General features: G+C 38.3%; 1 long non-coding RNA gene across 1 annotated transcript in view; it reads right to left on the bottom strand.

Moving 5' to 3' along the window:
* LOC112422977 (uncharacterized) overlaps nucleotides 1–24,208 on the bottom strand; it is a 51,232-nt gene extending 27,024 nt beyond the window's left edge. The window contains exons 1-2 of the long non-coding RNA XR_011609722.1: nucleotides 24,180–24,208; nucleotides 22,562–22,716 (exon numbers count right to left, since the gene is read on the bottom strand). This is a non-coding gene — a long non-coding RNA (uncharacterized lncRNA). The remainder of the gene's footprint in view (nucleotides 1–22,561; nucleotides 22,717–24,179) is intronic.
* Between the last annotated feature and the right edge of the window lie 289 nt (nucleotides 24,209–24,497).

Genomic DNA, 24,497 nt, shown 5'->3' on the forward strand with positions numbered 1-24,497 from the left:
TGCAACCCAATGCACTCAACTAATAAAATATGTTTCTAGAAATACACTTGCCTGCACTCTTTTTAAGACACACAGACCACATACACACAGATATTTTTAAAGGTCTCGTACTACATAAATTATACTATTTTTTAATTTAAAAAGATAATATGGGCCAGGCACAGTGGCTCACACCTGTAATCCCAGCACTTTGGGAGGCCAAGGCAGGTGGATAATGAGGTCAGGACATCAACACCATCCTGGCTAACATGGTGAAACCCCATCTCTACTAAAATACAAAAAACTAGCTGGACATGGTGGCACACACCTGTAGTCCCAGCTACTTGAGAAGCTGAGGCAGGGGAATTGCTTGAACCCAGGAGGCAGAGGTTGCAGTGAGCCGAGATCACACCACTAAACTCCAGCCTGGTGACAGAGCAAGACTCCGTTTCAAAATAATAAAATAAAATAAAAAATAAATAAATAAATAGAATATAATATGATATTTTTTACATTATAGCACCTGTACATTATAAGACTAAAATCTGTCTCATTTTTTAAAGTAACTGCCTAGTACTTTGTGCATGAACACCCTATGCCTTCAAATTGAATTTGAGGATCAACCTCAGTTAGCTATTTTCATAAAATAAATTTAAAAATACATAAAAAGATGAAAAATGTGAGAGAAACATTAAGTGAAATGGAATTTGAATTCATAAGTTGTAATATCCACCTAAATGAGTCACCAAGAGAGAAAACATGAAAAATGAAAAACAAATACAGAAATAATAGAAGAAAACTTTAAAAGGTGAAGAATAAAGAAACACATAGTATAATGTCACTACCCACTCAGTGCTAAGTTAAATGGATTTCTTGAGAAGACTCCAAAAGCAGGTACAAATTTTGAGTATGTGTGTGCACGTGTGTATGTATGCATGCACACACATGTTAAATGTGTACAAAATGTTTTAAAAATCACTTTTATTGAAATATTGCATAAGCACATCTAAGAACAAATTTTAAGCTTGATGAATTTTTACATTTTTAACACAGCCATTTAACTATCAGCTAAGACAGGAAATAAAACATAACCAGCAACTGTCACCTTGTTTTATATTCACTATCAATCCTTACTCTTTTTTTAATTTGAGATAGAGTCTCATTCTGTTGCTCAGGCTGGAGTGCAGTGGCATGATCTTGGCTCATTGCAACATCCACCCCCTGGGTTCAAGCAATTCTCATGCCTCAGCCTCCCAAGTAGCTAGGATTACAGGCACCCACCACAATGCCCAGCTAATTTTTTAAAATTCAGTAGAGACAGGGTTTTGCCATATGGGCCAGGCTGACCTCTAACTCCTGGCCTCAAGCAATTTGCCCACCTCAGCCTCCTAAAGTGCTGGGATTACAGGCATGAGTTAACCATGCCTGGCCCATTACTCTCTTTTTAATACCCCAAAGGCGACTAATATCCTAATTTCTCACACAAGAGATTGGTTTTGCCTGGGTGTTGAACTTTCTGTAAAGGGAATATCAGTACATTGTTTGCCATATTGATCTATGTTGTTTTATGTAACAATAATGCATATTTATTCATTGTTCTGCAGTATTCAATGTAGAAATAGATCACAATTTATTTCCTATTTCTTCTCCTAATGGATATATTTGGGTTGGTTTCAGTTATTGTTATTATGAACATGATGCTTTAAATATTCTTGTTTTTTTAAGTAAAAATATGTGCAGATTTATAGCTCAACAGAAAAAGCTGTTTTTACCTGGATATCTGGATTTTTTACTCTTGGTGAAGATAACTGCAATGAGGTTTATCATGTATGATTTAAAATCAGGAAATGCCTCCTGGTAACCTGCAGGGTCAGTTTTTCACTGATGGTTTACAACTGGCCTAATTGGTTTGACAAACCTAGCTTGATTACATGGACAAGGAGACACAGAAGGCTTGTTGAGAATTTCTCTTCCAAGCCCTCCTGAAAGCAAGATTGCTAGCACACTCTGTGTCTGTGAATACTTGTAGCCCTGGGTAGCTTTCAACATGGGATGTCTTTCAGACTCCCAGTCCATGCCTGCACTCTCTTTCACTTGCTGCACCATATCTTTGCCTTTAAATAAAAGCCCCATGTAAATATGTTCTGTGGAATGTGGTGGTTCCTTTCAAATATCCAAACAAGAAGCTTTTCAATATGTGTACATTTCTATTGAGAATATACCTAAGAATGAATTTGCTATTTGCTGGTTCATAAAAATATATATATATAGATATATTGATATTTAAACAAAATTTAGAAGTAAAATACACACAAAAATTTCTTGAACCGTTAGAGAATAAGTTACTGACCTGATTCCCAATTATCACCAAATATTTTGGTATTTATTCCTTACAAACAGGATTTCTCCTACATATTCACAACACAGCTATCAGCATTGGTTGTATTCCCGCTAATACCCTGTTACTGTCTAATCCCAAGACCCCATTCAAGACCCTGGCACTCTACATTAAGCTAACCCCTGTGTGTAGTTACCCTCTTCACTCTACTCTGGCTCCAACACCTCATACTTGGCCACCCTCATTCTTGGATGCCATCCTTGGACTCCAACCTACCCCTAGATTATTATCCATTTCACATAGATACTCTTCTCATCCTTCCTCAGCTAAACTCATGTGGGTGCTCACCCGAACCTGCTCAGTTAGGCTCTGACACACCAAACATGCTACATCACTGTGATGATGCCCTTTTCATCTTGCCTGGATTCTGCCGCCACTTCTGCACGGACTCTTTCTCTTGTTCTTTGGCTTTGATACCTGGCAACTTGGAGCCCTCTTATACAGATGCCCCTTTCATTCTATTTAGACCACAAAAATCCCACAATGATCTACCTCTTCTACATGCAAATCCTTTTTATCCCATTCTGTGCCATTGCCTTACATAGGTACTAACAGCCTGTTGGGTTTAGACACCAGGTGATGGATAATACATCTATCTGGATGCTCCCTCACTTTGTTTTGATTCTGACACCCCACGTGGGTCACCTACATGCATTGAAGCCCTTACTCAGTTGTGGCTTCAATCCATGTGAGGCAGCCTTCTTCTGTAGACAGAGGAATTAACCATTTTTCCCTATTCCAAAAATTAACCATTTCCCCAAAGAGCATGGGTTTCTGTCATGGAGAAATAGTGTTTGGATACAAAGGTCTAGAGGCTAGGTGTTCTAGGTTTTCTCACTTCACAAAGCTAAGAAATACATATGCATATGCCAACCAAAGCATACCATAAGGGTAAAATGATGACCTTTTTGAGGTTGGAGGTCACTATCTTTCCATCCTCTCTTCCTTAGAGTATTTCCTTGAAATCTTAATAGGTCCAAATAATAAGTTTACCCTTTTGATTTTGCAATGGAAGAATGCGAACTTTCTGATCCTTGGAATTGTAAACAAATGCCTTCAAAACTTACTTGGGAGTTTTCCCCAAGAGGACTATCTTAGGAAGTAGCCCTTAGTCTCTTGAGGAGATGAGAAGTTATTCTCACTTCTGCTTTGCTAAATAAATTATGTGAAAGTCTCTCTAGACGTTTTAGTCACTTTTGTAGTACCTACGAGCATAGAAATCTGACCATGTTCATGTAGTAATAAACTGTGTTCTCTTTTCTATGTTGGTTCAGAGAGGTCTTTGTTAGTATTATTTTATTTCCAACAAACACACACCCTATATTTCTGTATTGTTACTTTCTAGAGATGGATGACTTTGGATGGTCAAATATTGATAGAAAGGCACTAATGAAAAGTAATTCAGAAAAAAACGCATTTACAGATTTGGTGACAGGAAATAAAGAAATTTTTCCTGTTGAGCTCCAATTATCTCTGAAAGGTAGAAGGGAAGTCATTAGTTGAGAGTATACATGGAATTGGAGGTGGAAGTTTTGAGAAAAATGGAGGCTTATAAAATTAAAATAAGTGTTTCCAATAATGTGAAACAGAACTGATTAAAGAACAAAGCAGACATGATTGCCGAGGAGTCTCTCAGATGAGTTCACGTTGATCACTGTAGTCTATTGTTTCACAATAACTCATTCCAAAGCAAGTTGCATATTGGATTCACCTGGGATCTTTTAAGTTATACTGATTCCTGGGTCCCACCTGCAGAGATTCTGTTGTAATCACTCAGGAGTCTGACATCAGCATGCAGATTTCAAAAGTTCCCCCCAAGTGATTTTAAAGAGTCTTGAAGATGAAGAACCATTGACCCAGACAGAATGTTCATCACCTTTATTGTTTTCCACAAAAACCTACCATGTAAAGAATTTGTGAAGATAGAAAAGTGTATTGCAAATTAGAAATTGAGAGTTGAATTGGCAAACAAATTGAGTCAAATTAAATTCTGAGTTTTAAAACTTTCCTATGGCCACCCCAAGAGTGTGGAACCTTCCCTGGGCCTTCACCCCATTGTCTCCAAAGTTAAATCATTTCACTAACTCTTCTCTACTTCCCCAGTCTCTGCTTTCTGCCTGCCTTTTCCTAGTCTACCTGACTCTGTGAACTATAGGTTGGTGCAAAGGTAATTGCAGTTTTTGCCATTAAAATTGATGTAAAAAACCGCAAATTACTTTTGCACCAACCTAATAAAACTTCTCACTCCATCACTCAGAGTGATTCAGCTCTCACTAACAACTTGGTGTTCTCCATTTTCCTTTAGCATGGACTACAGCTATTCATCACTTTTGAGAATTTTTAAGAAGCAACATTCTTGCATGTGATCTGGTTTATAGAACCAGGATAAAAGGTCAGTGCTGACTCCAAAGTTTCCCAGACCCAGGAGCTCCTCTGAAATATGTGGCAGAGACAGACCTGCAGGATAAAGACAAGATATGCATTATTTTCTCATTCATTCCATAGATAGCTAGTCCCAGCCTACCGTATCTCAGTATAGAGAGCTGGTCCCAGCCTACCGTTATCTATCTCAGTATAGAGAGCTGGTCCCAGCCTACTGTATCTATCTCAGTATAGAGAGCTCGTCTCAGCCCACTGTATATATCTCAGTATAGAGAGCTCATCCCAGCCTACCATATCTCAGTTCAATGAAAGAAAAAAGATAGACAAATAGATACAGTAGACTGTAGTCCATATAATGGTTTAGTGTACATAGGAAGTACACAAGTACAGTAACATATGGACAAACCAGAGGATGGGAGAAGAAGGGAATTGAGAGAGCATTGCAAGAAGTGAAGAACCCAGGGTCTGAGCTAGCCTCCTGAATCCACATGTATAGAGTTGTAGAATTGGAGTACTACAAAGGATGTTAGAAATCGTCTAATGTAATCACCCTTTGTTATAGATTAGAAAATAGAAGTTTCATAACCTAGGAGTTGAACTGCATTGCAGAAAGTCCCATAACAAGTCAGGGGCAATGCCAGGATTAAATTAGAATCTGGGTTCATTGACAACTGGCCCAGTGATACTCCCTCAACAGGTGAATTTCTAAGGTTCTATGAGCTCTGCTACAGGAGGGAATAGGCCATCAATAGGGTCGCTGGTGGCAGTAGAGGCCTAAACTTGCATGGCTTACATCTGTGTCTGCAAAGTGACTGACTCATTCCAGTCCCATCTGTCCACTCTGCAGTACTTCTTCTCAGAAGTTACCAATGGGGGACATGCTGGATAGATAATTTGGCTTGAGCATAGGGTGTGAGGGAAGGGCACATACTGAAAATAGGATACCTTTGAATGGTAAAGCAGGCATATGGTATGGCTTTAGAAAATGACAAGATAACAAAGAAGAGCAAGTAAGACTAGAAAATTGTGACTTTGGGATCTTGTGTCTGAAATAAATGGAGAGACACTTTGGGGAGTGGCAGGCAATGACGACACATCTACCGTCTGAGGAGGTGACTCAGAGAAATTCAAAACAGGTTTTTGTTTTGTTTTGTTTTGTTTTGTTTTGTTTTAAAGTCCAATTCAAATATAGTGAAGTGAAGAAGGGTAGATCATTCATTCTCAACTCACTGTGCTTAGTTTCTTAAACGCTGGCCGAATTGTAAAAAACATTTTTGAATGGGACAGTTCTGGTGTCAGCTGTTCTTTCTTTTCTTTTTATTTACCCACTGCTAAAGACTACCATAGAGACATTCTCTACATTCAGTTAGTTAGTTTGACATTTCCCAATTTCCACATTTTAAATTATAGCCTAGGAAATTTCTTTACTTGGAAAAAGATATTCTTATATTAAAACATAAAACTTTTCCCAAGCATCCACTAGTTCATCCAGTAAGCAATTTCTTCATTACACACCAGGGGTCAGTATTGGATTATTAATTTACATGAGCTATTAATTTTTACTTTCCCAGTAATAAAAATGAGAAACAAAATACCAAAAATTGTTATTGTATTAGAGCTTTGGTGTTAGTTCCTTAAGCAAGTATCATCTGTGCAGACATGCATAGATCATGAATGGCTTAAGAAAAATACAAAAGAAAAAGAAAAAAAGCCATCACAACGAAGGTGGTCTTTGTTCTTGAGAAAGGTGGCCTTTGTTCTTTAGGAAGACATCCATGACTCATTCCAGGCACATTAATTATGCCGCTTTTACACAAAAGTTAGTTACTTTTATGTGTGAGAATTGTTCACAACTAGTAGTATTAACAGACATGCTGGCAGTGAATTGGAAAGATAATGATAGTTTTTAGAGTCTCATTCAAATCTGCATATCTAAAATAGTGTATCAATTTGGGATGGCCAAAGTTACAGATAATTTGGAGAAATAAAATAGGGGCCCAGCAGTAAAATAATGACTGTATCTCCAGAAGCTTTAAAATTAAATGGAAAGAAGAAAAGACTAAAGGCAGATCAAGCTATTATACTGACTACAGACATATTAAAGGCTTTCCACAGAAAGAGAAAATAGATTAGTCTTGTTTTACTCTAGTCAACAGAGGGTAGAATTATAGAACTGGAGATTGCAGCTGCATATAAGATAGAATTTTTTTTTTTTTTTTCTGAGACAGTCTCGCTCTGTCACGAGGCTGGAGTGCAGTGGTGCGATCTTGGCTCACTGCAAGCTCCGCCTCCCAGGTTCATACCATTCTCCTGCCTCAGCCTCCCGAGTAGCTGGGACTACAGGCACCCGTCACCATGCCTGGCTAATTTTTTTAAAATTTATTTTTAGTAGAGATGGGGTTTCATAAGATAGAATTTGTAAGACTCATAGCAATTCCAACATTTTTGCTTAAGGTGCTATAGGGAGTGCTAACATCTAGTATCAGAACAAACTAGATGAATGCCAAAATCTCTTCTATTTTAAGGTTATATGAGAAGGTGATTATGATGCCAAATCCAAATTCCAAACCTCCTTCCAGGTATATATATTTGGGTGGCACCTGCTTTAAGAAGTTTCCCTTAACCTGCCAGAATACAGTTTGCTCATGCTTCTAATACTATGACCATAAATTGTCTTTTGTCACCTTTTGAACCATATTGTACATTTAGTATTATTTAACTTTGTGTTGTTATGTCTTATCTAAAACCAAGATTCTTCTTTTAGGAATACATGTTATTTTATCCTCTGTGACACCTTGCACAATATGATGGAGTTAGTAGATACTCGGATAATATTTGTAGTCTGAACCTATTTCCTTATCTAAAAAGAAATGAATAAAAACACCTACTTTACCTGCCTCACTGAGCTGTTTTGAAGATCAAATGAAATAATGTGCCTGAAAGCACTTTGAAAAGTATAAAATATTATACAAACGTAAGGCATTATTATTTCAGAGGGGGGTTCTCTCAGTTATAACCTCCATGTCAGCTTGAACATAACAGCAATAAAGGAACATTTTTTAAAACTTAATCTGAAAAGAAATTTGTCCCTTCTGGGCACAAATTATAAAACTCCCCCCAAAAAATGTTTGTATGCATTTTTGTTTGTTTGTTTCTAAATAGCTTAATGAGCTATGATCTTTCACGGAAAATGTTGCTCTGATAGAAGTAATTCACAATGTAGAAAATTGCCCTTGTGTACTTTCAGGAAAGAATTGCAAACAAATGAGCTATTTTGTCTTCTCAAGCAAAGGGACTTCCCAAGCATGGGTGGCAGCTGTTCAAGTCCATCTGGTCAAGAATTCACTAAGATCATAATGTGAAAGTTGCTCAAATGCAGATTTGCACGACAGCCTGCAAATGTTCCTTTGGAGATGAAATGGTTTCTCAGGCCAATAATCTGCATATTTAAAAGTCTCTAAATACAGGTTTATGGAATAATTCATAACAGCTTAAAGGAACTATCATGGTACACTGGGAAAGTCATCTATATTGCAGGATAGATTTCTTCTGTTGGTTGGTGAGCATTTGTTTATAGTCTGTCTTGACTGTACCATGATTTTATAAGCAGTTCTTTTATTTTTTTTAAAGCATCATTTTGGGGCAAAATATTGTGAACAAATAGGGAATATGACTATATTTGTGAAACCCCTTGTTAATTTCAAAGTGATATTTTAAACCTTGAATAAGACATGTGTGCTCATAAATAAGGAGGGAAAAGAAATAATTAACTCAATGTTCATAAGAGCTTCTCTTATGAATAAGAAAGAGATAAGTGATAGAACTATAATCTACAATCTACTCTGATAGTATATTTGCATCACGTCTTAAGCTTTGTTTAGTATTTTAACCTGCTGTTTCTTATTATATGTGAAGAATGCTGTGAAGTAGCATGTCAATGTTTTGCAGATGAATAAACTGATGTTAAAAGAGGTTAAGTGACGGATTTTGTACTTCCATTATCTCAAAAGTGCAACTAAAACTGCATTTAGGATTGCCACTCCTGTCTGGGGCCATGGCTTTGGTCCTATTTTCTCTAAGTCTCTGGATGACCTCTGTCCACCCGCTGCCTCTGAGTGCTCTCCTCTCCTTGGCCTTCCTCCCTGGTTTTAGTCCAACACAAGTTACCGCTCTTCAAAATCCTCATGAAACTTCAGGAAAATTGACTGGGTAGGGCTTGTTTCAGAATTATCCTCCAGCGATCTAGGGCTGATTTAGAATTCAGAGAAAGAAGCAAAAGTGCTTATCAAAATGTCTGTTCTAGAGGTAAGCTCAGAGGCACCATGGCAATCCCCACATTTCCCTAGGATGTCTTCAGAAATACCTGATATTGCCATCTCAGGCCCAGATATCATCCATCAGCTGAAGGTCATGGGCAACATTCACATTTTCAGAGTAAAGACGGTTTTAGAAGTCCGTGGGCAATCACCAGTCATGCAGGGAGTTCCAGGGACCAGCCAGTTGTTCCTTTCATGAGTTAGGAGGCAGTAAGGACATCACTGTGATCATTTCCACTGAAAACACAAATTTAAGTCCACTCTGCTACTCAGCAGTTAATGCTGACTTTTGAAAATTATGAAGCAATTATTACCATGGTCTCCTTCTAGGTTTATCAGTGCAGTCAACTCAGAAAATTTTCATTCCTTCAGTATATCCAGCTCCAGCTGATCAGAAAGGGAACAATGAAAACAGGCTGACATTTGATTCAGAGGTTCTGGAAAGAAAGTGGACGTGGCAACAAAGTGACTGCACTTACAATCGTCCAACCTAACGTCATCGGGGTCCAGGGTAGACCATCTGGGGCTACAGGGGAGAGAAGCCAGTTTCAGAAGCTGTCTATTATAAGCAGCTCTGATTAACGTCTTAGGACCACAAGACAAATTATCATTGGTATTTGGAGGCGAAAGGTCTTGGATGCTCTGGGCCTGGGCGAATATATGGGTCTAACTCACAATTCTCAGAAAGGCCTTCTGGGTCCATTCCCGATGTATTAACAAAATGCCTGAAACACAGTGGGGTTTGAGCAAATGATAGAATGAATGTTTATGGAAGGACAATTCTCTGACCTCTTCTACTACGTCCTTTAAAGAAAGGTTCTCAGAATTTATGGTTAAAGTATTGTGTAGGTTGAGCATTCCTAATCCAAAAATCTGAAATTCACATTTTTTGAATGCTGACACAATGCTCAAAAGGAAATGCTCATTAAAGCTTTTCAGATTTTTGAATTTGAGATGTCAACCAGTAAGTTTAATGAAAATATTGAAAATTTTTTAAAAATTCCAAAACATATCTTATCCCAAGAGTTTTGGATAAGGAATACTCAACCTGTATTTCAATTGTTTGCTTGTTTGCCCAGTCATCAAAAATGAGCCAGGTACAGTGGCCCATACCTGTAATCCCAGCACTTTGGGAGGCTGAGGCGGGCAGATCACTTGAGGTCAGGAGTTAGAGACCCACCCGGACAATATGGCAAAACTCTGTCTCTACTAAATATTAAAAAAAAAATTAGTCTGGCATGATGGCAGACTGATTTTGTAATCCCAGCTCCTCAGGGGGCTGAAGTAGGAGAATCGCTTGAGCTCAGGAGGCGGAGGTTGCAGTGAGCCAAGATTATGCACTGCACTCCAGCCTGGGTGGGAGAGTGAGACTCTGTCAAAAAAAAAGACAGAAGGAAGGAAAGAAAGAAAGAAAGAAAGAAAGAAAGAAAGAAAGAAAGAAAGAAAGAAAGAAAGAAAGAAAGAAAGAAAGAAAGAAAGAAAGAAAGAAAGAGAAAGAGAGAGAGAGAGAAGGAAGGAAGGAAGGAAGGAAGGAAGGAAGGAAGGAAGGAAGGAAGGAAGGAAGGAAGGAAGGAAGGAAGGAAGGAAGGAAAGAGAAAGAAAGGAAGAAAGGAAGAAAGGAAGGAAGGAAGGAAGGAAGAAAGAAAGAAAGAAAGAAAGAAAGAAAGAAAGAAAGAAAGAAAGAAAGAAAGAAAGAAAGAAAGAAAGAAAGAAAGAAAGAAAGAAAAAATTTCTTCAAGAGAGAAATTGTACCTCGTTCATGTCCATCACTCCCATGTATAATATGGCTCCATAAGAACTCAGTCCTTATGAAACTCCAATTAGTAAGGGCTCAGTTTTTTCAGAATGAACAGACCAAGTAAGACCAATTAATTACTTATTGTCATGTAGCTCAGATGAGGAAGGGCTGGGATTTGAGAAAAGGCTCTATTACTGAATAGGATCTGGGTGGATAGATTCCATCACAGATGTAAAGCGAGACTACACTAGCCTGTCCGACAAGATGAAGCGATAGCAGGTTGTAGTTCAGTTAAGTAGATACCCATGAAGGGTTACAAATTAAGTGTTGGCCTGTCCAAACAGATGGATGCAGTATGAGACAATTCATCCTTAAAAGAAGGATAGCAAATTGAAATTAGAAATATTTGGCATTTCAGACGAGGGTCCAAGACAGTGGTCCAGGATCCAGGACTGGGGTACTCCTTCCTGAGGGCAATGACACGTAACAAAAAAGAATCAAGCTGAGGAATCAGACTTGGGTGCTCAGGAATCAGACTTGGGTGACTGGAGAGCAGGAGACTAAGTAACAGACTGAGATCCACTTAGCAGAACCAGGGTGTTTTCTCGGCATTAGCTCAGAGACAAAGAAAAAAATGATGAAACCACAGCTTGTAGACATGTAGTCATGTACATCTCCTTAGCATCATTTCAGGATTCGTGCTGAAAGTTAAGGCAATGGTGAAGCTGCAGCAGGACTTTAGGTGGTCATAGCTCAGGAAGGAAGGGTCTTTCAGAGACTTGAAATTAGGCCTGAGCTAAATTTGCAATCTTGGATTTGCTTGCGGATGTTCATTCTACTAACAAACAAACACCAATTTAATTTCCTGATGTTTATTTCAGGAGATTTACAAGAACTAATTGCCTTGGAAGTGATTTTTTTTAAACATCCATTATAGAAAATTCTTTTTCTCACTTGTGAACCCCTCTGAGAAAGAAGTATTATTTATGCAAGTTGATACCTGTTGAACTATTAGAGAGTTGCGGGGAAAAGCCTTCACAGTGTTCACAAGAAAAAGCCTTCTCCAACTATGTCTTACAGATGTATTCTTAAAATAATAACTTAACATATTTATATGTACATCTTTAGTTTAATATCTTACCTAATTGTCCAACAAACTAATTCAGTGTTGTTTGCGATGCATTAAATGAACAAAAGATAAACTGGGTAATAGAGAATCCAGAGAGCCTAGTGGCCCATGAAATCACTGGATTTGCAAAGTGATTTTCTCTTCAGTGCTGTGCACTATCTGAGAACAAAATCTGTTGGCAAAGCACTTTAGTGGCAACCAATGGATTAGAATACAGAGATATTAGGAATGCCACATGGGGTCCAACCAATGGTCCATCCAGGCCAGCCTAGTGCAAAGGCAACATGAGAGGATTTTGGAGAGTGAGGTTGCCCGATGTGGTATCAGTTTATAATGTTGGGATTATTTAATGTATCTTCCAGAAATCATTTTGTGAACTAACACGTAACTGTAATCTATCATTTTATATAACTCCCTTGACTTTGTCCCACAGCGCTCCCTCTTCGTGTTCTATAAATGTAATGCCCAACATGTGAAGAGAAAATTAACATTCTCCTTTTTCTACTTGCAGACTTCCAAGCATTTCCTGAAACCTTAAACTCTTACTGATTCTTTAAACTATCCCTGTTCCACTTTTCTCTGTAGCAAGTAGCTCTCAATGTGTAGTCCTCAGATGGGCAGCATCCACTGGAAAAGTGCTAGAAATGCACATTCTCGGGCCTCACCCCAGATCTGCTGAAACAGCTCTGGGGTGGGACCCGACAACCTGCATTTTAACAAGCCCTCCAGATGACTCTGAAGCATGCTCAAGACTGAGAAGACTGCATTATGCTAAATTTACCCACCCACCCTTGGGCAAAAATAACGTGGAATTGCATTTACTTTTTAGTTTGATGAGTACTTATCTTGGTGTCTTTTAATTCACCTGATGTTTCTGTTGGTAACAAAACCAACAAAAACATTGTAAATTTGGTATACTGAAATACAAAATAAGAGTGAAGGAGAGAACACAGGTGGTAAAATCAACTACTATAAAGTAGTTTGGGGGCAATTCAGTTTAGAGACAAGCATTATACCTCAAAAACCCAATGAGCATCACGTTATAAAAGCAAAGCTCCAAGGCTGATAATTTTGAGTGAGAACCCTTAAGTCACAAAGAGATTAGTTCACATTCATTATTTCTAAATTTCCCTCACCAAAGCGCAAATTACTAAGGCATTTTTGAGACATTTTTATCAAAATGAAAATAAATGTGTTTGACAAATAATGGAGCAAACTGAGATATATGAGATATTTACTTGTTGGAATATCTGAACATACTAGAAATGTGTCCTTAATTTACTCTATTTGTCTTATATGAAATGTAAAACAATGTTATCCATTAGATTTTAAACATGTTCCAACTGACGCATGTTCCAACTGCTCCAGCCCTGTTGCATAGGACAAGACTCAGTTTTTTCAGAATGAGCAGACCAAATAAAAACAATTACTTATTGTCATTAAAGTTTGTGGGTTTTGATCACATTTTATAAGGGCACAATATAATGTGTTTAATCATCATGGCGGCCTCTCTTTATACATGACTTTCTAAAAACTTAAATGCAAACTTCAAAACCTTTGCCTCATCCTGAATGAGGCCTCATAACAAGCTCTCCAGATGACTCTGTACCAGTGGAAGTACCGGTACCTGAAATCTGATTTCATATTCGATGAGTATTTGTTGAAGGAGAATATTTGTGCCTGTGTTCTGCTGGGCATTTCTGAAGGATATTGACCAGCACAGCATATAAATACTACGCTAGCTGTGTCATAGATTGGCACAATGGCAGAAAGAGTATCTCTGAGAATTTACATCCTGGCAGAGGCAAATTATTCAATCAGTCAACTAAGGAGCAAAACATTGTTAAATTCAATTGGAAAAAAAGTTGAAATTTTCTCATATTCTCTGTCATCTAATATTTGATATGTTTTTAATCCATTCAGTTACTCTTCTCTGGATTTCAAATAGAATTTCTAATAAAATGTGTACCAATTCTATCATCAAGCTATTTATGTTCTTTACATTTCTGTTCTTGATAATTATATGCTAGTCTTTGAATATGAAGATAATGCTTCTGACCCAATATTCACAATGCATGTGCCTCAAGTTGCTATGCTTTGCAGGAGAAATAAGTTTATATTGATCTGATGCACTCTCTTTCCCAGTCTTCATGTGACCAATAGCAGCAACTGCAAGACTGTCTGTCACCTGAGTGTGGCTTGCAACCAAGCACACGTGGGAATTCAGTGAAGGCCCTGATCTTGGCCTCACCTCATTATCAACAAAAACCAGCCAAAGACAGTGGTCACTCTTTATCCATGTAAATAGACACTGTAATTTATTTTCAAAAAATCCAAAGGACAAAATTTAAAACCATTGTAATACCAGAAATCTGCACTGTGGGTACTTGGATGATGACAATTAATAAACCTGGGAGGTTTACAATGGTTAGATTGTCAGAAGGCATTAAATGTATGTTCTAATAATAAGAGAACAAGAAAAAAGAATGCCCTGGTGATGTGTAAATTTAAAATACAGTGGTACATGTTAGGAAAACCAAAAATCATTCCATGAACTTTGAAATGAAGGGAGATAGTTCTGAGAGAACTAAAGAAACTGGACTTGAGATCCAAGTTCACAATTTACTCAATTTTTTTTTGATACTTTAAGTATGGAAAATTTAATTTTATTATTATAGATAGTAAGGTATAATAGAGAATATAAAGTCCCTTAAATTAAAGTGGTTATAGATCCTGGTTTTTTTGACACTCCTATATCATGCTGATGGTTCCTATGTCAATATTAACATTACCCCCTTCAATTTACAAATGTCTTGCAGTGAGTATGCATGCATGTGTGTAGCTTTCATTTTTATTCTTGTTTGTTTGTTTTGCAAAAATGAAATGAGAGCACACTTGTGATTCTTTCTTCACTGAATATGTACCTTAGAATCTTTATTTTTCTTATTATTCAAAATACTTCCTTTTTTAACCTACTACTTACTCATCATTAAAAATAGTTACTTAATCTTCTTTTAAAACCATTTGCATTGTTTTACATTTTGCCCTACTGCAGATATTTTCACCACATTCTTTTAAGCTATAACTGCACATGTTTTGGTATTTCTGCAGTTTAAGTTTTTGGAAATGGTATTGGCTCAAAAAAAATTAACATTAAAATAACAATGAATATTCCCAAATATAGACACATTTTTGAATCTTCAATTTAATCACTATCAGAAAATTTCAACTTTCCTTAATAATACTTCGAGTTTAAACTAAGGAGTTTTAATTGTTTAAGACCACAAAGATTTGTATCAGAGGGAGGACAAAATGTGAAATATTTTGTCTTGTAATTCATCTGTTGCAGAAAACATCGCTGCTGTTTGGAAATTGAGAAATTGTCCAAACAAGTACACTATGGACAACAAATATCATGAATTGCCTTTCCACACTGAAGTTTCAGAGCCATGGGAGACTTGAGACATCTTCTAAGACAGTTTAAAGAAGTCTCATTTATTTGTCTTTTTATACAATGTAGCAAATCAATATATTAAATAATATAAGAACACCAAGTTTTCTTACATATAAAACTAGAATAACCTATCAAACAAAGCTGTTCCATGTAACTAAGAACTCATTAACCCTGAGGTTCTAGGACTTAATGAAGTCAGTGAAATAGCAGATGATAGTCTCTCATGTGCAACTAGGGCTGCTGATGGGAAAAATATACAATATCACAGATTCGTCAGCGATGTGGCTGGATCGTTGGGTGTGTGAAATGCATCAGCCCTGACTCAGAGATGCCCTCTCTTGCTCATCTTCCTGTCGTTCTGGTGCTGAACACCTGTGCCCACCCATAGCGATCGGTGACTGAGGGCATGGGCACAAACACCTTCCCTTCTCCCTTTTTTCTTTCCCTCTTTTCCTTTTATTCATTTCTCTATCCTTCTTCCTCCCCTTCACAACCCCAACTCTTTTCATATCATCAACAAATGGTAAGTACAGGCCCTGAGGAAGACACAGATGACTAAGAAGAAACTTCTGCCCTTAAGAAGCCCATGATCTAGTCTGGGAGACTGACATATAATCTGAGGATCAGACAGCCTGATGAACACCATGATCATGTGCCTGACACCTTAGAATAAAGAAAATGTGGCAACTCATGTTGCTAGGAGGACTCAGGAGAGCTTTGCAGAGCATCTGGCATTTGTGATGTGTCTGGAAGTTCATTGTCTTTGAGTGTAGGAGACCACCATTGGGGCACGTAGGCTGGACCCAGGAACCTTGGACCCTGCATCAAACACAGGCTGCTGAATGGAAGACAGGTGACATTGTCTCTGCCCTCAGTCACTGCCCTGGCTTGCCCAGAAGGCAAGAAATTAAATTGTTATAGGTGGTGTGTACTTGTACCTAAAGATGTCACAGCTAGCTGAAGGGAAATAAGGCCCAGAAGACTGTTAGGGCAGTGAAACTATTCTTTATGATACTGTAATGGGAAATATATGATATATTACATTTAGCAAATCCCATAGAACTGTACAACACAGAGACTAAACCCTAAAATAAACTATGTTTGCTAGTTAATTATAATGCATGAATATTGGTTCATCAGTTGTACCAAATGTGCCACACCAACACAAAATGTTAATAGTAGGAAAAACCAGAGGCCAGTGGGGGGACAGAGTGTACAGGAACCCAATATATTTGGCTCACATTTTCTGTAAACCTAAAACTGGTCTAAAAGTCAAAGTCTATTAATTTTTTAAACACTCTGATGTCTACGTTCTCTTAGCTCTTTGTCTTTGTGAAAATAAGAGCAAAATTTTGGTTTTCCTTCTTTAGGACAAGAATTACATTTTAAAAAGCTCCTCCATTACTTTTGATATATCTATTTTTTTTAATAACTGGATCAAACACTTTAATATTAATGAATGTAGAGCCAATAGGATATCCTGGTAGATTGGAAATGGGAGAAACAGAGGCATAAAGGATGATGCTGAACTTTTTGGCTTGAGCAAGAAGAAGCAGGGATGGTTCTAGCGTGAGCCAAGTGAGATGTTGAGGGCATAAAATTTAAGGAGGACCTTGTGTAGCCATACAAAAGTAAGGTCAGCACTTTCCTGATGCTCTGAATGCCTTAAATGTTGTGCCCAACTGGCTGGCTTGCTTCACCCTTTTCCTAGTCCTGACTGGAACAATGGTGTCACCATCCACTGAGTTGGGGCAGGCTGAGCAGAAGCATGTTTGGGGAGGTTGGATTGAATATAGAAGCCTTGTTCTGGATATGTTGACTCTGAGATGGCCATTGAACATTTAAGTGGAGACATCAGGTAGTCAGTTGGATCTCTGAGTCTATACCTCAGGAAAGAGGCTGAGACTAAAATTATGTATTTAGAAGTTATCACAAAGCTAGATGAACTCATGAAGAAAGTGAATATGGATAGATAGATAGATAGATAGATAGATAGATAGATAGATAGATAGATAGATAAGGGAAGAGTTTCAAGGCCTGAGCCATGAAATACTTCTATTTATCAGAAAGAAAAAGAGGAACCAGCAAGGAACCTTGAAAAAAAGCAAGCAATAAGAGAAGGAACACTGGCAGTGTATATTCCTGGAAGATAAGACAATGCTTCAAGGAGCAGAGTAATAAATTCCGTTTCATGCTGCTACAGTTGAATTACACAAAGCTTGAAACTAGAACTTTGGTGTTAGTAGCATTGAGATCATCAACAATGTTGACTAAAACAGTTTTAATGGAGAGATAACAACAAAAGGCTGAACAGTGTGCCCTGAAGAGAGGAGAGAGGAGAGAGGAGAGAAATTTGATTCTGCAAATACATAAAACTCTTTCAAAGGCTTCTTTTAGAAAGAAGAAGGAAGAGAGAGAGAATGAGAGGTGAGAGAGAAGCCAGGGGGGAAGAGAGGTCCAGAATTTAGTACTTTCCCACTTTTTCCAACTTGCATCCCAACCCCTTATCTCTGGGTTTAGCAATGAATACTTCGAGATTCTAATATTTCTCTCCTCAGAAGGTGAGATGCAGAAGAGGAGATAGGAAATTGAAATAACAACCACTTTATCCTGATGGGTGGGACAAATTCTTTATGAGAGTTTTTCTACCAAGACACTTGTGAAAGGAAGTGGCAACATGTGGCAATTCATCTGAGATCAGCAACTTTTTTTCTCTGTTTGAATTTGTTGATTTGGAAATTATTTGTCTGGCTCTGCAACTGAATCATCATTTGCTCTACCAGTTTTTCTAAAGTTTCACATGCTGATGCTAGTTAAGAAAGAATACATTTTAGTCTGTCAACTTCTGCTTACCAATGAGGATCTAAAAGTGTGTTCAAAGGTAATTTGAACAGAGTCTTTCAAGATAGTGCATCTTTTACTAGATCCGCAGAACAGTAAATATAACTTGATAATCACGCCAAACATTTCTTTGCATTGTAAAATTGAATTGGCAGCTTTGCATAATAAAGGGCTAAAATTACGAACCACACAAGATTTGCCTGAAACTTGATTGTTCAGGCTCAAAATTCTCTACTGAATACTCTTGTGCTTGCTTTTGTATTTATCCATTTTCATGTAACTGCTTACAGCAGACATTTCTTTTTTTAATATTTTTTCATAAAAATAAATTTTAATAAATATGCCAAACCCACTCCAATAGCATCCATCATATTATATGTATTATATAAATACATATTTTACCATTATAATTGACAAACCAACATTTATGAACTAGGTTCTTTGTGGCTGCATTAGGAGCAGTGTTTCTTCATAATATATAATATTTTATAATTTCTTATTCTTTACTGCTTGCTCTGCTGTACAAACATTTATAAAATGAGTTGCTTTTGGGGTATGAAATGAGTAATCATCAGAGGAAAAGCATTAGGGACAAGAAAGTGGAGTGAGGATCATGAAGCATTTGCATGTCTTTCTCAAGGTCATGGATAAATTTCAGCCCCATGGAAAATCTTGAGAAACAATCCAGCAAGAATGAAATCATGAAATGTTAGCTTCCCCCAAGTAGAAATTCCATAATAGAACTATAAAATTGCTGCTTACAAATTTTATCTTCCAACTTGTACATGAAATTAGGAAATTGAAAGGGCCAGGAGGGACCTTGGAACTCATCTAGTCTGAACTTATTGTGCATAGGGAAAGCAAAGCTGAGCCATTCTGCAAGTCACACTAATGTGACATAGAAAATACTAGAACCTAAGGTTCAGCATTACTGTTTCAGGTGTTCATCTGCTACAACAAACATTTATCAAACAACTAGTAGGTATAAGAGATCATTTAAACCCACCCCAAAGGAAACAAAGTTGAGGAAAGTACTCTTTGCCTTCGCAGAAATCACCATCTATTATCAAAGCATATGATAGAAATTTCAATATCTAAAACACAAGATCTAATTTGTTAAGTGCCATGAAAATGATATAAGAATTTAAGAAGGGAGAGATACAATGAAGTTTGGGCAAGCCAGTATGTTTCTTGAAGGAATAATTGCGAAGGTAAAATCTCAGTAAAGAAAAATGGGGAAGAAGACGTTAAGCCTGGCAGAAGGAATATTATTAGCAAGTGCAGAAAAATATGCTGTAATAAAAAAGAGCAAGTAGTCTAATGTGACTGGATTTCAATTTACCTTTACATTTTTCTGTCATGTTATTCCATGCTCATAAATTATGGCAATAGTCTAAAGGAACTTGAATATCAGATCAAATTGCCTTGTCTTATATTGTAACCCACTCAAGTCTCTAAGGAGGAAATAACCTGACCCCTGTTCTCTGAGATTTGACAAAAAAAAAAAAAAAAAAAAAAATTGTGTAGCCTTCCTAAAGTTTGTAATGCATTTCGGAAGGAAAGAGGAAAAAAGAACGAGTGTGTCCTATGTCCTGACCACATGTTTTACTTGTTTGCTCTGAAAGCCATATCCTGCCCCATTTCCTCCTCAGCTCTGAACGTTGGTCTCACAGTTAGGTTTAGCTAAGTGAAGGCGGAGAAGCGGGCATCCAAAGGGTGGAAGGCAAGGAGAAGCCAGACTATTTCTTCTCACTCTCTGTACTTGAGGTCGTATTTCTTCTCTGGTTTCGGTTCCTGTTGTGCAATCTTTGCCATGGCTCCAGCCTGGCAGCTTCAGCATTTCCTAAGCAGTTCCTTCTCCATGATTTCAGGTCCTGCTGAGGCCCCAACTCAGAGAATTCCGTAGTGCCATAGCCTCTCTTTGACCTCCATTTCTGGTATGATAGAGACTTTCTGCTGTTGCTGAGTACTTCATATTTCCTTATTAACCTTTGCGACTCTTCCAATATAGGATATTAAAGAATCATATTACTGAAATGTTAAAAAGCATAACTGCCTTTAGATATAATTAAACAAACGGCTTCAAACAAAGTCACCATGGGCCTCCCTCTTTCTCCCTATTCCCGGACTCTTCTTTGCTCTTTTTGCATTGTCTTTGCTGTCAGGTCAGTTCTTTCTACATAGTTGGAAAGGTGACTTGTTTGGCCCAAGTCTACATCCTTATGGCTCATAATCCAAATGAAAAAGAGATTATCTATTTTCCAGAGACCCTGTATTAAATCTCAAAGTTGAATTTGATTGATTGGCTAGAGGGTAGGGAGATGAAATTCTCTGGTCTTGGTCATTGGAGGAGGGTAACATGTTATTTCAGCCTCATTCAAGTTTTATACTCAAAAGAAGAGATACTGGGCAAACAACAGCCATCTAAGACAGAGAGATGCTGAAAATTTTCCATTTCCTCCTCCATATCCACTCTTGATCCTTTTCTAACCTGATTTTGTGCAAAGGAAGCTCACTTCCTTAGCCACTCTCTTCCTTTGTCTTCTGACTTTATGTCAAGGGCAGCCAATGAAGCACACTGCTGTGGGATTGGAAAGCAAGAGGAAAGAGCCTTAGTGGGGTTTATTCCACCCCCATCTGGCCAGACAGTGATGTGGCAGTGGTGGTGGCAGTATCCCTCACTGAAGCAACTCTTGCTGGGTGGTCTCTCCCATGTGCAAGTTCCCCAATGCTCTGATAAGAGCTCTCACCTCCCCCATCCCCACAGGCCTGATGGTGGGAATAGCCTTCACTACCACTAGTCCCTGGGCGCCTCCCTACTCCTAGTGGGTTCCTTAACTTTGTCCACACCCTGAATGAACTCTTGATAAAACCCCCTTCAGGTATCCTTTTTTTAGCATGCCAATTGACCCAGCCAGGATTTGGTACTTATGGCTTCAATGATTATTACCGCTTTCTAGCTGACAAAGCCAAAGCTTAAACACTTTCAGAAACTTGCTAAAGACCACACAATGAGGAGGATGTGGGGTTAGGACTGAAATTTTGGTTTATTTACCTTCAAAGTCTGGATCCTAAAAGAACAATTTCTCCCCTTTTGACAGGCATAAACCCAAGAGGATCTATGCTATTGTCATGTGCCTTGTCTGTCTATATTCTACTGAGTGTGATGGGCCAAGCAGATGGGGATTTTTGCTTCCTTAGTAAAATTGTCTCTTAAGTTAAAAAGAAAATCAAAATAAGATGGAGAATCCCCTCTCTTGCATTCACAACTTCATGGCTGACTCCAGTTTGCTTTTTGATAATGTACATATTTCATTTCTTTTTTTTTTTTTTGAGACGGAGTCTCGCTTTGTCACCCAGGCTGGAGTGCAGTGGCCGGATCTCAGTTCACTGTAAGCTCTGCCACCCGGGTTTATGCCATTCTCCTGCCTCAGCCTCCGGAATACCTGGGACTACAGGCGCCCGCCACCTCGCCCGGCTAGTTTTTTGTATATTTTTTTTTTTTAGTAGAGACAGGGTTTCACGGTGTTAGCCAGGATGGTCTCGATCTCCTGACCTCGTGATCCGCCCGTCTCGGCCTCCCAAAGTGCTGGGATTACAGGCTTGAGCCACCGCGCCCGGCCCATATTCCATTTCTTATACTCTGTGAGTAAATGGGCCCTTCATAAGCCCATCCAAAGGGGAACTTATAATTTTCATTCTATCCCCTCTCCTTGTACTTTTCTTAAAGTGAATTGCTAGTTAATGCCTGAGAGAGTAAAATTCCTGATCCAATTTTTTAACAAAACGTATAGTTTTATGTGGAGGAAAATAGGAGTCTAGAGGATACTGGGTCTCAATGAACTTTACTCTTCTGAGGAAGGTTAGCAACGGGGATAGGAGTCAGTAGAGGCACTCTCATTAGTCACCAGCTCTGACTGTAAACAGTGGAATAATTGGTTATCATTCTTTACCATAGAACTTTCTCTGGTACCAGATTCATGTAAGTATAATTCAGAAATATAAAGTGGATAACAGCTTATTGTCCAAGGCTCCCAGGGACCAAAAAAGAAGATGCAAAAACAAATGCTTAAAAGTAGCCCAGTAACTCTGACCTGGAGTGCTGAAGTTCATTCCAACATCATTTCCATAATATCTCCATACCCAAATGGTATCCCAAAATACATTAAGGAATTAACCAAGAAGTTAAATGGAAAATAATAGCAGGAGTAAAGTGCAATTAATGCCATAGGAAGGAAAGGCAAATACACTGATTTAGCTGAGATTTGACACAACTTTGGAATTCAACTTGGCAAAGTAAGAGGGGACATTGGAAAAGCCACACCTTGCTAAGAGAGAAAGTAGCTTTCTATTCTGAAGTCATAGAAGGCCCAATCTGTGAGAGAAATGAGCAGTGCAGTTTATGGGAAGAATCCAATGCAAGAAGGCATTTACATGAAGCTAAAGCACGGACCTTGAGGGGTCAAGGAAGACAGAAACCTTATTTAATGACAAGGTAACAGAAGCAGAACTAGCACTTTTAAAATTATTTTTAGAATCTTACTTGTGATGCATGCTAATGTCCCAGAGTTGTGTGGGCTTTCCTCCAGAAGTACAGATTCACAAAGGGTTATTTATTTTATTATGCTTTAAATTCTGGGACGCATGTGCAGAATGTGCAAGTTTGTTACATAGGTATACATGTGCCATGGTGGTTTTCTGCACCCATCAACCTGTCATCTACATTAGGTATTTCTCCTAATGCTATCCCTCCCCTTGCCCCCCATCCCGACAGGCCCTGATGTGTGATGTTTCTCTCCCTGTGTCCATGTGTTCTCACTGTTCAACTCCCACTTATGAGTGAGTTTGGTTTTCTGTTCCTGTGTTAGTTAGCTAAGAATGATGGTTTCCAGCTTCATCCATGGTTATTTTGAGAAAAGTTTAGAGTAAAACAAAAGACAAAAGCCCTCTGTGGTCAGAGTTTGTGCTCTGAGAGGGGGTCCCTTTCTCCATGGTGCTAGACAGTCATGGTGATGCACAGACAAAACAGAAATGACCTCCTTGTTTTCTTCAACAAAGTTCCAATTATTCCCAGCATCCTCACCACGGGTGAGAATGGACCTCTGTTGAGTGCAGCATGCTCTATGGTTTGTGTTTATTTACTTTATTTTTGCTGCAAGGTCACAGGCTCCTTTGTAGTCTACAAACACCTTGAGAACAGGGATGGTCTTTACTCATCATTGTTCTTATTCCTCAGCTCAAGGCCTGGACACATAGCAGGCATTTAATAAAGTGAGTTCTGTTAACCTACTCTTTAAATGTTGATGTTGCTTTCTTTTCAAGACATAAACTTATTTAGGTCACACACATACACACACGCCACACACATTCACACTCCAGAAAACTAAATCCGACACATACATACACACAAAGAACAATTGATGTAAAAAATAATAATGGTAAATTGAAGGCAATAAAACATTCATTTTTATACTAAAATAAGATATGAAGAAAGCTGAGCATAAAAGATGGACATGTTCAGAAGCTACAGGAAAACAGACCCACAAAGCATTATTTCATATCTCCATGTATTGATTTTTTTTCTCTAACTTGGGGAATGAGGTAGGATTTCTATTGCCCACCCCCCCCCCCACTTTCTGCTGGCTGCTGATGGCTACATTTTCTTTTGAGAATCTCACATATTGACCATAGATGTTGTCACTAAACAAACTGTAGGAATCATTAATCAAATAGGAATCAGTAAAAAAGGAAAGAGGTATAGTGCATTGAAAAATTTTTCCCTAAATTTCTGCACATCTGTGTCTTAGTTCATTTGAGGGGCTATAACAAAAATACCATAGACTAAGTAATTTATAAACAAAAGAAACTTTGTTGCTCATAGTTTCTGGAGGCTGCAAGATCAAGATGACTTCCTATTGAGTGTTTGGCAAGGGTCTACTCACTGCTTCATAGATGGTACTTTCTTGCTGTGCCCTCACATGGAAGAAAGGTTGACCAAGGTCCCTGAAGCCTCTTTATAGGGCATTAATCCAATTCATGAGGAATCTGTCCTCATGGCTTAATTACCCCCTCTGCCCAAAAAGCCACATCTCTTAATACTCTCATATTGGGAATCAAGTTTGATTATATGGGCTGGGCGTGGTGGCTTATGCCTGTAATCCCAGCACTCTGGTTGTGCTGAGGTGGGAGGATCACCTGAGGTCAAGATTTTCAGACCAGCCTGGCCAACATGGTGAAACCCCTCTCTACTAAAAACACAA

Source organism: Macaca nemestrina, chromosome 11 (assembly GCF_043159975.1).
Source record: "Macaca nemestrina isolate mMacNem1 chromosome 11, mMacNem.hap1, whole genome shotgun sequence".
Taxonomy (NCBI): Eukaryota; Metazoa; Chordata; class Mammalia; order Primates; family Cercopithecidae; genus Macaca; species Macaca nemestrina.